Genomic DNA, 17715 nt, shown 5'->3' on the forward strand with positions numbered 1-17715 from the left:
TCTAGAAAAATACTTGGCCCTCAGTAAATTGTGTTGAAGAGATAAATATAAAATCCCATTCAGCTGAAACACTAGAACCTAGTCACTAATTTTGTACAGTTCAGTGAAGTTTGATGCAAAGTCAGCTTCAGAGTCTACAGTAACCAAGTGTTTAATATTAGGCCCCTGATTAATTTAGAACAGTGAATTTCTGACCAGTGTATTTTAGATCATATCTTGGGAAGCATGATGGACATCTATGTCCAATAACAGGAACTGGAGAAATGGAACACCATGGCTGCTGACTAGATATACACATTATGTAGTTGAGAGGATCAGGATGCTCAATGATACTTGATATTCTCAAAGATAAGAAAATAATTAGAGTTATGGTGGGACTTTGGTAGATATGTTGGCATAGACTCATCTTTCCTTTGTTCTTTCCTGTTGAGCGAAACTAGAAACCTGTAAATGATACAAGAAATAATGCAGGGATAACTCTGAAAGGTGTTAATAAGAAGGTGAGCTGGTTTGGGACGCCAGAATTTGAGGCAAAGCACAGTAGCAAAAAAGTCTTGAGTCCCCCTACCCAATAAAGGATGGTGTTTGGGTCCAGCATTTCTAGACCATGGAACTGCAATGGAAGGTAGCCCAGGTATGTTCTTTCTCCCCCGAAACCCCGGGGGGAATGGAGTACCTCTGACAACATCAGGTGAGCTTGACAACATCAGGGAAGCCCCACCAGAAATATGCATCCAAAGAGATACTGTTTTTCCTGTGGGCCTGAGGGTCTTTTTTTTTTTTTTTTTGCAGAGAGATCCTGAGGAGGGCAGATGAACCCTGCATGGGAGATTCAGCAATGTCAGGCAACCTGGTCCCTTGTAGACTGTGTTTCTCCATGGGAGAGGCAGACTCTTCTTCCCCACCCAGGGCCATCAGAAGCCACCAGTATGGGGATCCCACTATAATTTTCTCCCACTAAGAGACATCTAGTAGTCTTCCTCGGGGAAACTCCTTCAACTTCCTCAGGAAGCATCACCTGGGGCCAGCGGGAGCATTAGTGGCATCAGATAGACCAAATTAAGTAAAGTAACACTTCTAAAGCTTTGAAACTTAAATAGCCATTAGTATCAGAGCCCAAAAATATAGGGCAAGCGCCACATGCTACACCTAAACAGGGTGACTGCTTGCTAAATACAAGATTCAAATAGGAACCCAAGTCTCTTAACATAATAGACAAAATATCCAGGATACAATAAAAAAAAATCACAACTTGAGTGAGAAAATATGATTCAGTGATGTCAACACTAAGATGAGTCAGATGTTGGTATTGTCTGATAAGGATTTTGAAGCATCCATAATGAAAATGCTTCAAAAATCAATTATAAATTCTCTTGAGACAAAAAAATTAGAAACTCTCAGCCAAGACACAAAAGTTATAAAAAAGAACAAAATGGAGATTATAGAACTAAGGAACACAATAATTAAAATAAAAAAAAAAACCTCATTGAATGAGCTTTATAGTTAATTAAGCATAGAAAACTAATAGAAGATTATTTTTAAAAATTCATTTAAAATTTATTCATTTAAAAAATATTTACTGAGAATTCACGCAGTATAAACAAGTCAGATATGTTACCTGTATGGACCTTCAGTGAAATAAAGGAGAAATCACTGCAGAAATAGTTACAATTGTGACAAGTGCCATGAAGGAAATGCTATGAGAAAGAAGTACAGGCAATCATTCTTGTGGGCATGGAATTTGCAGGAAATATGAGGATAAGTAGAGGGTAATTCATGAGGAGAAAGTCTCCTCTTTGAAGGGAATTTGCTGAGTTTCCTTCAGAGTTCCTTCTGCCTTGGCTACGTCATGATTGCCAGGTCTCTGAATAAAGCATAGACTCTCTGAAATCCTTATGCTCCCTCTGAAACTTAGGATTTGTGATGAAATGAGTCAAGGGTGACTTGCAGGTTTGTGGTATGGATGATGGGGAGAATATGGCATCGTAATTAGGATTGCTTATAGAGGAAGTGGAATGGGTTTGGAACTGGAAGAAAATGAGGTCACTTTTGAATACATTGAGTTGGAGATGCCTGGTTATCTGCTATATCCTATTGGCAGATGGATCTGAGTTTTGGAGCTCAGCAGTGACCAGAGTTGAGATATTGATTTGCCAGTCCTTAACATAGATGGAAATTGATGCATGGAAGAAATGAAGTCACCGGAGGAGATTATATAGGATGGGAAAAGAAGGTCTAAAACATAAATGTAGGGATTGGGAGATGAAGACAGAGAAAACAGAAAAGTAATAGAAGCTGGATGGTATTAAAGAAGCTGGATGGTATTAAAGAAGTAAGGAATGGTTAATGTCTAACGCTGCATAAATGTCAAGTAGGTAGGAGGACAAAAACAGTTTGCAACAAGAATATTATCAGTGCCTTTGGCAGGAGCAGGTTCAATCATTTTTAAATGGAGAATATGGGGACAGCACATGTAGACTTATTTCTGAAAATTTGGCGGAGAATGAAAGGTTTTTAATTTTGGTAGGAGAGTAGCAATTTGAATGTAGGCTTAGTAGAAAGGGCAAACAGAAGGGAAGAAATGGGGCTGGGGTAAGAGAAGGAGGGAGTAACAGGTGAGGCAAGGTACTGGAAGTGCTGGTGGCAGCAGGGAAGATGGAGCAGAGGGAGGGGCACTGGCCTTCATGGGGGAAGTGGGGGGAACAATTCCTCTCCCCAGGAGGGAAGGATCATGTATAAAGGGGACAGAAATTGAGGTATTACTACCTGGTCCACTTGGATTTCCTTGTCATATAAAAGAAACGTCTCTGCTAAAACTAAAGAGACAAATCATGGGTGGTGGAAGTTTGAAAAAAATATTGGTGGGACTATTAAGAGGAACAAAGGAAGAAAAACCTGCAAGTTTTCTGGGAAGCATTGATGTATTAGTTGAGGTTAGAGGCATCTGCATGATAGATTCATTTGACTATTTCTTCAGCAGGTAATTTTTTATCATAAATGTCAGCTTGTATCTGCAAAATCACCCAATCAATTTTGGGATGGTAGTCTGAGGAAGTATAGGCACTTATCAAAGTCTTTCACAGATGAGGTTGAGCATTTGTAGCATTGTTACTGTCAGTGCTTACCTCATGGAAACCTTATCAGTTTAGTAAATGTATCACTAAGTAGTTGATTGAAAACATGTTTTTCTTTTATTTATTATTCCGTAGGCACTTATTCATTGCCTGTGATGTGAGGCACTTTATCAGTCCCAGTGGGGAAGGAAGGCTAGAAAAGTTGCAGTTCCTGCCTGACACAAACTGTCCATTTATTTGGAAGATGATAAATAGTACAACAATTAGGAAAGATAAGCAAAAATGAAGAGACAACTATTATTTGTGTTAAGGTCTACCACGTATCAGACGTTGGGCTGGGTGTTTTATAAACGTTATCACAGAAGCAGTCTCAGGTGATGATGAAGAGTGTGGGCTCTGGAACCAGAGTCTAAGTGCCTAATACATGATGGTGATTGTTATCACCTAATTGATTTTCTCAACAAATACATGGAACAGGCATTCTTATTCCCATTGTATCAACAAGGAAAGCAAAGTCAGAGGGGTTAGATGTCTCGTATAAGGTCACACCATTGAGGTAGATTCAGATTCTGATTTCTGATTGTGCAGCCTGCAGTTTTTTCACTTGACTGTGCTACCTCTCACCTAAGGTATAATGTTGTACAAATTACATTCACCTTAGTACTTATGCTTGCAGAGTAGGGAGGTATGTTCAGCATGTGGTGACATTAATCACAGAAAGTATACTGATGGAAATGAGTCTTACGGAGGGATTTGAATGAAGTTGTGGGCATTAATTAGAGAAACAGAGTTAGAAAGATATTCCAGAAAGAGAAAATAACATAAGTCAAGGAACAGCCCTGGGGTAAGACATTTTTTTTTTTTTTTTTTGTCTGGGAAATGATGGGAAGTAATCCTACTGGAGCTGGCCTCTGTGCATTGTGCGTTGAGAGGTGGAGTAAGCATGGCCTTCATAATGATGGTTTGATTTGATTTGTAGCTTTTGTTACTTACCTGACCTTTGGATATTGTTGCATTTTAAGGAAAATTGGATATAGTTTTTTTTTTCTTTTCAATTTAGAGCAATTCTGTGGACCTACCCAGTAACATGGCCTTTCTTCTTCTGTGAATCACTAATACCACATAGAATATTTGTGCACAACAAAATTTGTAAGCTAATACTTTCTTATTGATTGCCTCATAAATACTAGCTATATTCCATTTGAATGGTTTTGGTTCTAGAATTTCCTGACTGGTTTCTCCATTTCCATCTCTGCTCCCTACCCCCCCGCCACCCCCATGATGACCTTCGGAAAAGCTATGTCCAGTCAAGCCAATCCTCTGCTCAGAATTTCCAATGACTTTTCTACTCAGTCAAAATAAAATCCAGTGTTCTTACTATTGCCTATAAATCCCTACAGATCTTGTCTCTGACTGGCAACCTCTCCGACCCATGTGCTGCTGGTCCCTTATTTCCTTCATATTTTTGTTCAAATGCCATCTAATCATCTAATCATTAAGGTTTCCCCTCCCCACCCTATCTAAAATAGCCCAGCTCTTTTCATCTCTCCCCAAACCTGTTCCAGCCCTCTATTCTTCCTTACTTATCACCATCTGATATATTACATATTTATTTGTTTATTGTCTGTCTCCTCTCACTGGATATAAGCCCCCTGAGAGTGGGAACTTTCTTTTGTTCACTGTTCTAATACCAAGAGCACTGGAACATAATAGGTTCTCAACAAATATTTACCAAAGGAATGGGTGAGTAAAACTCTTTTTTAATAATGCTAATTAACATTTTAAATTATTGGGAAGAATCGTAACTCTAATATGAAAGTTATGCCATATTAAAATACTTCACAAAATATAGTTAATTCAACAAAAGTTTGTCATGAATGCCAGAACATGTTCTTCCTCATCCACATTCAGTGTAGTGATACTCAGCAGAGAGATAGCATTTCCTAGAGAAGATATGAATACCTTCTTTAAAAACTGAAAGCCATTAATGTATAGTGGATGGAATAAAAAAGCCAGTGACATGAAAAAGTCAACAACAACAACAACAACAGAATCTGCCTTTTTCTTTTGGTGAAGTGGTGAGATTCATATGGAAAATCTGGGAGGCGTTATGAATGACAAATCTTACGTGAAAATGAGTTGCATTGCAAACCTCTGCTTGAAGAGTCTAAGACAGTCTAGAGTGATTTGTCTTTATCTGAAATACAGTAGGAGACAGAAAGTTATTAATTCCTCCTCAACCGTCAACAGAATTTATGAGTGTAGGTGGGTTTACACATAACCAATCAAGGCCTGTCATTCCCCCTTGGGGATGAGGCAGACCGTTTCTCCTTTTTCAGGGAGGAGCCAGGAATTGCTGCTTTGTCATCATAGTGATCGTTAAGGGTAGAAGAGGAGGACGTAGAACCACTTGAGGCCAAGTTAGAATTCAAGTTTGTGTCCATCCTGGTCCCCTTGATCTAAGCACTTCAACCTGTTTATCCATCTGCTGACGTCAAATGAAAACCAGCAAACCAGATAGTTTTGTACTATTCAACCTCAAATTTGTATCATTTGAAAACTTCCTTGACTTCTTCATGTTCTATTTCCCTGGTTTATAGATGCTTGTAGCTTAGTCAAGGCTGAGAAAAATATAGCAGTGTGCTGCTTGTAAATTACCAAAGACAACCAGACCAGCTAGCCCTGCAAAGGTTTGTGTTGAAGAGATTGGTAAATTGGCAAATAGTACAGGTATTGTGGGTTATCATTGGCTTCTAAGTATGCCCCCAAATTACTTGTTTGGACATTGCAATCCTTTATAGTGATTCCATTACAAGTGGAGCCTTCAAACAAGAATCTAGTGGATTATAGTAGAAATGATAGCTGCACGTGTTTGACATGTTTTTAACAAAAACATTGTTGGAAGTTTTTTCCCCTGACACCCAGTTTCTCATAAAATCATGTGAAGACAGCAAGTTGTCTCAAGAGGCTACTGTCACAATGGTGGTATTCCTTTTTCTATTTATGTTCTCAGGGAAGTCTTCCTGATAGTAGAATATATACCCAATTCCAGCAAACATCCAGTTTGAGAATGGGAGAGTAATTTTTGGCCCTGGATTATTAGTCGATATACAGAACTCACTGTATCAAATGGGGTATAGCCTTCAATGGTTGCCACTTTCTTTCATTCAGTAATACCAACATAACCCCTTCTTCATGCAAACGAACAACACAAGTCTGCAGTATTCTTCTGCGGATGCTAATGACAGCAATCTCAGAGGGAGCCTAGTTCTTGTTCTGGTGCTGCCATACTTCAGACTGTCCTGTGACATACTGCCAATAATGGGTTTTAAATTAAAGGTTGACAGCTGCCTCAGTGACTACAATAGAAGTATTGGGGGCTGGACTGTCCCTCTCATCTCTAGGGTATCCAGACTAACCATTACACATGATGCTTGGAGGGGAGCCCTTCCTGTTTTCCATCTGTTCCCTCATCCTATGCCATCCTTTTTCCTCCATGGAGCTCAAGAAGACTTCCTTCCCAATTAGGAGAAACCAGGGGTTTAAATTTGGACTACTTTTATCTTGGTTAGTCATTCACTCACAAGTATCTCCATTTTCTGGGGCTCCCTTGGTTTGTGGCACAGCTTCAGCATCCATTGTGTCAGTGGTCATTATACTCCAGCTAGGAGACTTGCTACCACTCTCAGAGATGTCTGCCACCCATTGGGTGACTCAGTCACCTTTAAAAGCAGTGTGGGCTTGTCCCATCAGTGTGGGTATGGTATCTTGTTTTTATAATTTGTAGTTACCTGACGGCAAATTATGATGGCAGCTTTTCATGTGCTTATTTTCCATCTATATACCTTCTTGAGTGAGATACCTGTTCAGATCAATTGCCTATTTTAAAAATTGGGTTTTTTTTTTTTTTTAAGCTTCAGTTTTAAGTACTTTTTGTATATTTTGGATACCAGTGCGTTATCAGATATGTATTTTGAAACATTTTCTCCAAGTCTGTGGCTATCTTTTGAAACTTTTCACGATGTATTTTGGAGAGCAAAAGTTTTTAATTTTAATGAAGTCTAATATTATATTTCTTATTTCATGGATGATGCTTTCGATATTGTATATATAATCTCATCACTAAACCCAAGGTCATATGGATTTTCTTCTATGTTCCTTCTAGATATTTTGTAGTATTACAATTTTTTTAAAAGATTTTATTTATTTATTTGAGAGAGAGCATGAGAGACAGAAAGAGAGAGAGCACAAGACAGGGGAGCAGGAGAGGGAGAAGCAGACTCCCTGCTGAACAGGGAATCCGATGCGGAACTCGATCCCGGGACTCCAGGATCATGACCTGAGCCGAAGGCAGTTGCTTAACCAACTGAGCCACCCAGACACCCGTAGTATTACATTTTATATATAATTCTGTCATCCATTTTGAGTTAATTTTTGTGAAAAGTGTAAGATCTATGTCTGGGTTCATTTATTGCATAAGAACATCCAATTGTTCCAGCATTATTTGTTGAAAAGACGATTCTTTTTCCACCTTATTGCCTTTGGTCCTTTGTTAAAGATCAGTTGACTATACTTGTATGGGTCTATTTCTGGGCTTTCTATTCTGTTCCATTGATCTATTTGTATTCTTTTGCCAATGCCACACTATTTTGATATAGTAAGACTTGCAGTCAGGTAGTATCTGTCCTCCAATTGTATTCTTCTTTAGTGTTGTGCTAGTTATTCTGGGTTTTGTGACTTTCCATATAAACTTTAGAATCTGATTGCTGGAACCCACAAAATAAATTGCAGGGATTTTGGAGAGATTGTATTGAATCTATAGATCAAGTTGGGAAGAAATGACATCTTATTGAGCTTCCCTATTATGTGAACATGGAATATCTTTCTATTTATATAGATCTTTGATTCCTTTCACCAGAACTTTGTCATTTTCCTCATGTAGATCTTGTAATCTTTTGTTAGATTTATACGTTGTCTTCTTGGTACTAACAAATGGCATTATGTCTTAAATTTCAAATTCCAATTGTTTGTTGCTGGTATATAGGAATCAATTTACTTTTGTTTTTAGTTTTGTATCCTGAAACCTTGCTAAAATAACTTCTTTGTCCCAGGCAATTTTTTTTTTCAATTCTTTGGTTATTTATTGTAGAGGCAATCATATCATCTGTGAACTAAAACAATTTCATTTCTTCCTTCCCAATATGAATACCTTTTCTTACTTCACTACATAACACTTTCAGTAAGATGTCTCTTTTTTCCTATCTTAAAGGGAAAGCACTGAGTCTTTCACCATAAAGTATAATGTTAGCTGTAGGTTTTTTGTGGATGTTCTTACCAAGTTGAGGAAAGTCCGCTCTATTCCTAGTTTGTTGAGTTTTTATCATAAATGGGTGTGTTTGGGTTTTATCAAATGCTTTTTCTTCTTTAGCCTACTAATGCGGTAGATTACATTAGTTGATTTTTCAAATGTTGAATCAGACTTGCATACATGTAATAAATCCTGTTTGGTCATGTTGCAGAATTCTTTTTATACAATGTTGGATTCAGTTTGTTGATATTTTGTTGAGGATTTTTGCCAGTGTGCAAGTATCTTCAATTCCCTCTCCTAAGTGAATGATGTCTTGCCTGAATATATGATTCTTGGGTGATAGTCTTTGCCCACTTGAAAAGTAGTGGCACGAGGGGCTAGGTTTGTCAGGCCCTTTGACACCACTTATTCCCAGGTCTCCTTAGCTTCAAACTCTAGAGTTCCTTAAAGGCTCTTCCTACCTCCTAGAGTTCTCCGGGGTGGGATGTGTAGGAAACCACCTGTCCATCTTTTCAGGGGTAGATTTCCCTAGCCAAGCTTTCTTCACTAGCACACAGTTTTGTTTTTTGCACTAGGATCCTCTACTTTTGGTCTACTTTTAGCTGTGGTCAAACACTGCACAAGGAAGTTGGGTATGGGCTCCTCTCTCTCCCCCTTCTCCCACTTCCCCATCCTCCACCACTCTCTCTTATACCCTCCAGTCTCTTCTACTTGCTAAATCTAACAGCTAAAAAATGTAAAACCAAGAAAAATCTATTGGTAATTAATTTCTAATAAGAGGGGAAAAGAGCATAGACTAGAGTTAGGGCAATAATTTCCCAGAATCCCTGTGTCATGTTGAGATCTCTTTGGTTTCTCCTTTCCCACTTCCCTCTCTGCTTATAATAAATCTCATTTTATGCCTTTTAAATCAAATGATAAAATGCATCAGACATACCATCATTTTTGGTGTCAGCTATACACGAACTTTGCACTTTGCACAGAAGTATTTTACATATAGTAAGAGACTCAATTTAAACCTAAACTTTACTGACATGGATACAACAGGCAGGATTGAAGCAACTGCATACAGCTGACCCAGCAGCAGAGGCTTTGAGAGAAGTGCCCAGAAGCAAGCTGTCATTGGAGTGGACAGAGTGGAAGAGGAGGAAAAATGGCAGATTCAAGTGGTAACAGACAGGATGAGTTCAGATATACAGGTGAAACCACTTAAAATATCTCTGAAATAATTCAGGATTTTTACAGGGAACTGGAGACGATATAGGAGCAACAATGGAAGAGCAAAGCCAGTGAAATCCAGTCATTATCTAATATGACCCACTTTTATATACCCCTTTTAAACCTGGTTTCGGTATCCCAGGTTACACAGCATTAGAATATAGAGAGTAATTATGTAACAATTTTATTTAACTAGCAAGGGTACTTGCTATGTCTCTTTACACAGGTCTTTGGCCTTTGCTCTAATATCATTTCTTTGTAGGATTTAAGGAGGATGATTACCACATTTTAATGAACATCTTATTATATTTTTGGAGAATATGACTTTATAAAGTATGCATAGTCACTTTACCAAGGGAAAAAAAATCTTTAGTTACTCCTGGTCAAAAACTGCCCATGTTCATTTAGAAGGAGGCAAAAGCATTTTCTCTGTTACTGCTACTATCTTTCTGACATATCCAGCAGACCTTGACAGGTACAGCACATAAAGCTTATTTCTGTAGTGATAGGAGTGGTGCTTCACTTCTGCCTAAGAAGTCTTTACAGGCAAGGCTTCAGTTCCACAAAAATGAACTGAGACAGTCTTACAGCTTCTTCAAAATATAACTTGCTATCCTTGCTTCATTTCACTGGGTTTCTGAAAGTAGAACAGAACCACTTGTTGCTTCTAGTCATCTCTTCAATTCATCCATCCAATTTGGGGTACAGTTTTTTTTCTGGAACATCAGATTGCTTAGGGACGAATATAGAAGGTTTTGAAGTTAGGGTCTTTCATGCAGGGGAAGGAGTTCTTTGTACTTTTCCTATCCATAAACTCTCGATTTATATTCATTTAGAGTGTTTTAGTTCCTTATACACAAAGAATGGATTTTTCACAGTTGATGAGAAAAGTAAAGAGGAGGGTGGATTTTTGCTGAGCTTAAAGCTAACCTGCTTGAGTGACTGTGAGCAACTTAGAAATACAATTGTATGTTTAGGAATGGGATGTAATCTTCGGGCAAATATGGTATGGTTTGAGTCCCAGAAAGAAGGGATTTGCTTCATTTGATTTGGTAGATGGTATTATAGCTGACAGATAGTAGAGTTATGAAAAAATGTAGTTTCTTTTCCTCTTTCTTTCCTGGCCAAAAGAAAAAATTAAAATAACAATAAAATAATAAATTTTAAATAATATCCTTTTCTTCTGCTATATAGAATTAGAATCAAGAAAGTTAGCTTCATTTGGCATTCTACAGTTGAGTTGGAAAATCATTATAACTTTACCAAGATTGATGCAGAGCAGTGATTCTCAGTTTGTTCTAATCAGCATCACCTGGGAAATTGTTAGAAATGCAAATTCTTGGGCTCTACCCTAGACCTATTAAATCAGAAATTCTGGGTGTAGATGCCCGGCCATCTGTGTTTTAATAAGTAAGTCCTTAAGGTGATTGAGCTGTAGACTAAAATTTGAGAATCACTGGTAGAGGACATAGGTCTTCTTTAAAGCCCCTGACTCTGATTTATTGCTAGGAATGCCAAAGAAAGCATTATCATTCTATTTCACACATGATATGGTAATGAAATGGCTATTTTAAGGATAGGTTTTAGAGATTATCCTGTATTTAATTAATTTCTGTTTTAGAAGTTGACCTTTAAAGTTAAAAAGGGCCTGCTTTTGTACAAGGATAGATCAGAGTGAAATCTATTATATTGAAAGAGAAGAATTTATTTGTTTTTGTTAATAGAGAGTATACACACTTATTTAGTGAATTGTATATAATATTTTGTACAACAGTAGAGATTAAGGGTAAACATAGGAGATGTTTTACTCCAATGTCACTTTCTTTTTGTGTGTGTGTGTGTTATTATGCTCAATTAACCAACATATAGTACACCAATGAAGCCTAATCCAACTATATTAGGTAAAATAACAATGCCCTCTATTCAGCTCTACCCATTCCTTCTCCCTCTTATCACTCTCTGCTTTCTTTTCTCTTCCAGAGCATTTATTATTATTATCATATTATATAATTTTTTCATTATTAATTTTAAAATGTATTGTCTCTCTCCCCTGAAAGAATGTAAGATTCTCAAAGGATGGCATATTGTCTATTCTCTTGATCAGTGCATTATCCAAAGAACCTAAAGCAGTGCCTGACACATAGTAAGTAATCAATAAGTGTTTGTTGAATGAATAGAATGCATAGGGTTTATATTCTTGCTGCCATAAGAGTGAAGAAAGCCAAGGGCATGTGGGTGTTTAACCAAATGGAAGAGAGAATCTACCTAAGGTTGATCTGTGGGATCTCTTTATCACATTAATAATGTTATAAGGAGCCTCTTTGCAACAAATAATGTAAATTGTAATTAGGGGTGGGATAACAAAAGTGGTCCAGCTGGCTCCCAGATTGGAGGATGGTTAAAGGGGGAAGTTTGGGTGGATCTTTCACTGTGGGCAAAGAATGAGGTCCCAAGGGCTATAAATAAATAATACAAAAAGATTGGCATATAAATAGAATATCTCATAAATAAAAGATATTGTATTGAATTGTGAGTTCATGAATTTTTTGAGTATTGCATACCCAGAAGTTTTACTAAGAAATCAAGACTGGCAGGTAGTGGCTTTTGTGAAATGGCTTATGTTATTATTATGACGACTGGTTTTACTTGTTTTCCCTACCCCTTGCTGCCACCCAGCAGCCCATCCAAAGGGATGAGAACAGATAGAAGGGGGAGTTAACCAGAGAGTATGTCGGATTAGTATTCTAATATCACTGTCTTCAACTGATAAAAATACCTTTAAAAATAATTTATTCCACTTCGCAATGTTCTTGTCCTAAGTGGTAAGTGCAAGAATATTCCAGAGGGCTGTTAAAAATGTAGTTGATGATGGCTACGTAATTCCAGGTGCTGGGGCATTGGAGGTGGCCATGGAGAAGACTTGATTAAATATAAGCCCAGTGTAAAGGGCAGGGCCCAACTTGGAGTTCAAACATTTGCTGATGCATTGCTCATTATCCCCAAGGTTCTTGCTCAGAACTCTGGTTTTGACCTTCAGGAAACACTAGTTAAAAGTTCAGGCAGAACATTCAGAATCAGGGGACACCTGGGTGGCTCAGTCAGTTGAGTGTCTGCTTTCGGCTAGGGTCATGACCCTGGGGTCCTGGGATCGAGTCCCGCATCAGGCTCCCTGCTCGGCGGGGAGCCTGCTTCTCCCTCTCCCTCTGCCTGCTGCTCCCCGCTGCTTGTGCTCTCTCTCTCCCCTCCCCCCCATCAAATAAATAAATAAGTAAATAAAATCTTAAAAAAAAAAAACAGTTCAGAATCAGGTCAACTTGTGGATGTGGTGGTAGCCATGGTACCGTTGGTAGTGGCTGAAGTAGCCTGAAGGAAAACTATTGAATGGAGACAGCTTCTCCCCTCCTGCACCGTGATTGCCACCAACATTCTCCTGGTTGGTTAGATCACGCGAGCCGGAATATGGTATCTTCTTGAAAAGACTGAACTGAATTTCCTCTTGTGTCATCTGAATCATGAAGATTCTACAGAGTGTTCTAAGAACATAGCTATGGAATTTTTCCCAACCTTCAGATGACTTTCAAAAGAATTTTCTTTTTCCATATGAAAAAAAGAAAAAAATAACACTGACACTCTAATTCTGAAGCTCTGAAATTACATTTACAGTATTTTTAAAAAATTTTACTGCAGTGTACACACAGTAAGAAGGCCATTTTTTACCCAGTGAACAAGATGTTTTGCTTTAGCTTCAGTGATATAAAAGTACCAAGTTAGATAAGTATATGTTATCTACCTTATTAAATGTTCCTTGAAAAACAAAAAACAAAAAGAGTAATCCAGAGAGCTGAGGTTGGTAGAGAAATTAAATCATTAGGTGACTGTAATATACGCACAGGTTACCAAATTGGAAAATTAGGTCATTTCCTTCTGTTTCTTAAATTCCTGTCACCTCTATGTGCACCTCGAAGTTATACTTCTGTCCCATTAATAACTTTTGTAAGGGATACAAAGTTATCATTTTCAAATACCTTCTTTTACTAAAGAGAGTGCTAACTGTTGAAAGAAAGGATATATTCAAATTCAGAGTCATCTCATTTGTAGCCTGAGAATAGCTCAAGGTCTGGTGAATTTGCTTCAGTGACGAAAGAAAACACTGTTAAAATTTAAGATAGCAGATTCTGGAAAATTAAATGAACAGTGAGATGCCATTTTTTGAAACTGGTTTATGTTTTATCCCTGGGCTCTTCCTGATCATAGCCCAGTAACAATAAAGAAACAAACATTTTTCTGAGCTGTGGCTATTCATTTAAGCTGTCATCATCACCCACTCTGGTAAACAAGAATGCAAATGAAAAGAGCCATGTTGGCTTCTGTTCTTTGAGAGACTCTAGAGAGAACTTGGCATCTGGCAGATGGAAAATAAAAATAGCGGGTTTATGTTTTACTAATTATAGATTTTTAAAACAATAGATATGTCAGGAAAACACATGTTGAAAAAAAAGAAAAGCAAAGCACAGCTATCCACAAGTTACTTTAGAGAAACATTCTCACGTTTTTAGGTGCTAAACTTGGATTCTTGCTAGAGATTTATTTTTAGCAGGAGAAAAGAAAACTGCTTCCACAAGTATGTCTGTGTATATGCTCACGTGTGAATGAACTTAAGAGAGGAAGAGGGAGAGAGGCAGAGAGGCAGAGAAGGAAAGAGCAAGAGAGGGAGAGAGGGAGAAAGAGAGATTGATTTCCTTTTCAGGAGGTTTGGTTTAAACGTTTCCCTGAAAGTGGAAGCCCATCTGAGGGGGAGCAAAGACTCAACAGATCTTCTCTGATGATTTCATAGAAGGGAGGCTCTACTTTCCTTTGCTGAAAAGTAGAGGTGGGAGGCTTGTACATGAGCTCAACTATTTGCTTTGGATAATTCTCTGCCCTAGAACTCAGGAAATTCCTGGCTGCAAAATAGATGAAATAGATGTCCAGAATTTTACAGCCCTTTTGTAAAATGTAAGGGGCTTTCTAACTCTCCCCAGATTGCATTGAACTTGGTCCATATCAGTGAGTTAGTTAAGTCTTCAAGGAATTAAGGTATATTTGTACTTCAGGATATAAACACACTCAATTCCATTTCACAGAAGCACATTTTTCTGGCCTAAGTTAACTCAATATTAAATAACACAAATTAACATTATAAAATATAGTTTTTTTCCAGAAATTTATATTTTAAAATGTTGTCATTAACATTATTTGTTCTTTTCATTCTTCTATGAATGTCAATTTAGGACTTGATACACATTTCATTAAAATATAACAGTAACCATCCATGGACAGTAGACATTGTATCCAATTAATGACTGGCAAATTTAATCTTTTGGGGTAAGAGAAAGGATGTCATTAACAAAATAGTAACAATTGGGCACCTGGGTGGCTCAGTCGTTAAGCATCTGCCTTTGGCTCAGGTCATGATCCCAGGGTCCTGGGTTCGAGCCCCTTATCGGGCTCCCTGCTCAGTGGGAAGCCTGCTTCTCCCTCTCCCGCTCCCCCTGCTTGTGTTCCCTTTCTCACTGTGTCTCTCTCTCTGTCAAATAAAGAAATAAAATCTTAAAAACAAAAAAACCAAAATAGTAACAATTAACCGTTTATAGACAAAGGCCTATAAGCACAGTTTGTGGGCGTGGTCTGCTCTAAGGGGCAAACAAAAAGGATGTGATTTGTCTGTAAAGAGTTTAAAAACAATTACAGAATTAAGTGAAAAATCAGTCTTCTATTCATTATCACCAAGCACTTGGGCATTTCTAAATGTCAGTGATGGAAGGCACCTCCCTGCTTGGGCGAACTGCCTCCAGGCTACTGTTCTTAGAATGTCCTCTTTAATCCTTGCAACAACCCTATAAGGTAGGTATTATTAATGTCCCCATTTTACAGAGGGAGAATCTGAGGTTTAAAGAGGTTAATTTGCCTAAGTAATAAAATCAGTCAGGGTGGTGCCACGAGGGACAGCATTTAAGACTAATATGCCAGATTGCTTTCCTAAAACAGTTGTGGATATTAAACTGTTTTGACCTTCCGCTTTGCCCCACCACACATTTTTCTGCTAATCTAGGTGGAGGAAATTTGATCATTCCATAAATTAATTTCTTTCAGATAACCCTGTTCTAGAAATTTTTCCATCCTGTGTAAAGCCTTATAATAGCATTTGTGAACAAAATTCAAATTCCAGATTTTTATTCTCAGAAAAGTCACTCATACATCTCTGACTGATTTTATTAGATCCTTGTCAGATGTAGTCCTTAATCAAAAGCAGGTATTATAAAGAAAATACAATATTCTTTAATTCTTCTCCAGAGTTAGGTTGAATGGTTAGCGATTACGCTGTCAACCACCAAGGAGGAAATGGAAATATGTGGATTCCGCACATAAGAAGTATGACCTTATCAAAATGTCATTTGGAGATATTTAATGTCCTTAGAAGTTTGACTGCCAGAGATTCCTGCAGAGACACTTAGCACAGCCCTGACTGTAAGAATAGCAGTAGATATCTATTAGTGTTAATAGCTGTCTAAGTAGAGAGTTTTGATCCTAACCAAGTTTGTGTGTCTTTGTGTGTGTCTTTGTGTATGTGTAAGGATTAGAACCGAGTAAGCTTGGAATAATGAGAGGACTTGTGAAACAAGTCCTGTGGGGTATACTTAACTCGAGGTCTGGACCAATAACCCGGGAGTCCAGGCCCAGAGAGTAGGATGTGAATGGAGGGCCTCAGGCTTTGGAACAAGGGAGGTAGGGTAAACTCCATCCAGATCACCAGGACCTGGTTGAGTTTAGAAGTTCTACCTTGACAGAAGGAAAACAAGATTCCCTCTAGTGTGGAAGGGGATGGGGACTAGGACCCCTGTCACATCCATAGTCCTTTCTGTCCTAGAAATACAGAACAGTTGAGGGTTCAAATGCTAATGGGAATTCTTTATTCTTTTGTCTGTGAAATTTCTTTTCCATTTCCCATAACTGATATTTTTTACCATGCTTTTGAAATTCCTGGTCTTATACTGCCTTTCCCCTCATATAAATGTAATTCCTAATTTCCAATGATCATAGAAGCCACAGGGAGGAACTCCTTCAACTTTCTACTAACACAGATTTAGCTAAATCTGCACTCATTTTTTTCTTCTTCCTTCCTGTTACAATGAAGTATACCTACAAATCTCCTAAAATAACCTTCCTGGTTTTGCTCTGGATCTCATCTCCCCCCTCCTCAGGGAGCCTATTGTACTGGTTCTTTCCTGTGTCTTTAATTTCTTCTTCCCTATTTCCTTCTTCCCTAAAAGAATTTAAACAGACTCCAGCCTCCTACCTCATAAAAACACAACATAGCTAGTTCTGCCTTCCTTTCCTTATCCCCAAATACCCTTTAACTTGCTGTGCTCCAGATTTTGTGTCCATCCAGGTACTAAAATTATTTTCACAAACATCACCAAATATATCTTTGTTGTTTAATGGATACTTTTCACCTTTTTTCTAAACTGAACCACTGATTTTCACTCTCCTCTTTACTCCTTTCTTTGTCTTCTAGATTACCCACTGCCCTGCTTTTTCACAATTTTTTTCTGATAGCCACTAGAAATCTGCTTTGCAGGGTCCTTTTCTTCTGCCAGGAATTCCAGCCCCTCCTTTCTTTCCCTTCCTATCTTTCCCTTCTTCTCTTCCCTTTATCTGCACAACCCCTACTCCTCCTAAGAACAGTTTTGTTCTTCTGTTCTTCAAGAAGTTTTTCCCGAGTTTTGAAATGTATCATATCTAAGTTTATATGCTTCCACAGCACATTTCCCTCAAATAGCACTCACCACTATAAGTGTGGTAATCACCTGTATACTCACCTGTGTTCCTTACTCTTTTCCCAAAATATGGCTCACAAAACCCTCAGCATCAGCATCTCTTGGGAGCTCCTTAGAAATACAAAACCTCAGGCTCCACCTCAGACCACTAAGTCAGAATCCGAATTTTAACAACATCCCAGGGTGATTCATATCTGCATTAAAATTGGGAATCATGGTGTGGTCATAACTGGAACTTGATAAATATTTGTTCAATGAAATAGAAAATTCCCCTTTATCAAGAAGTCTAGACAGAAGA

Source organism: Leptonychotes weddellii, chromosome 9, assembly GCF_054177405.1.
Source record: "Leptonychotes weddellii isolate Sample4059 chromosome 9, ASM5417740v2, whole genome shotgun sequence".
Lineage (NCBI taxonomy): Eukaryota > Metazoa > Chordata > Mammalia > Carnivora > Phocidae > Leptonychotes > Leptonychotes weddellii.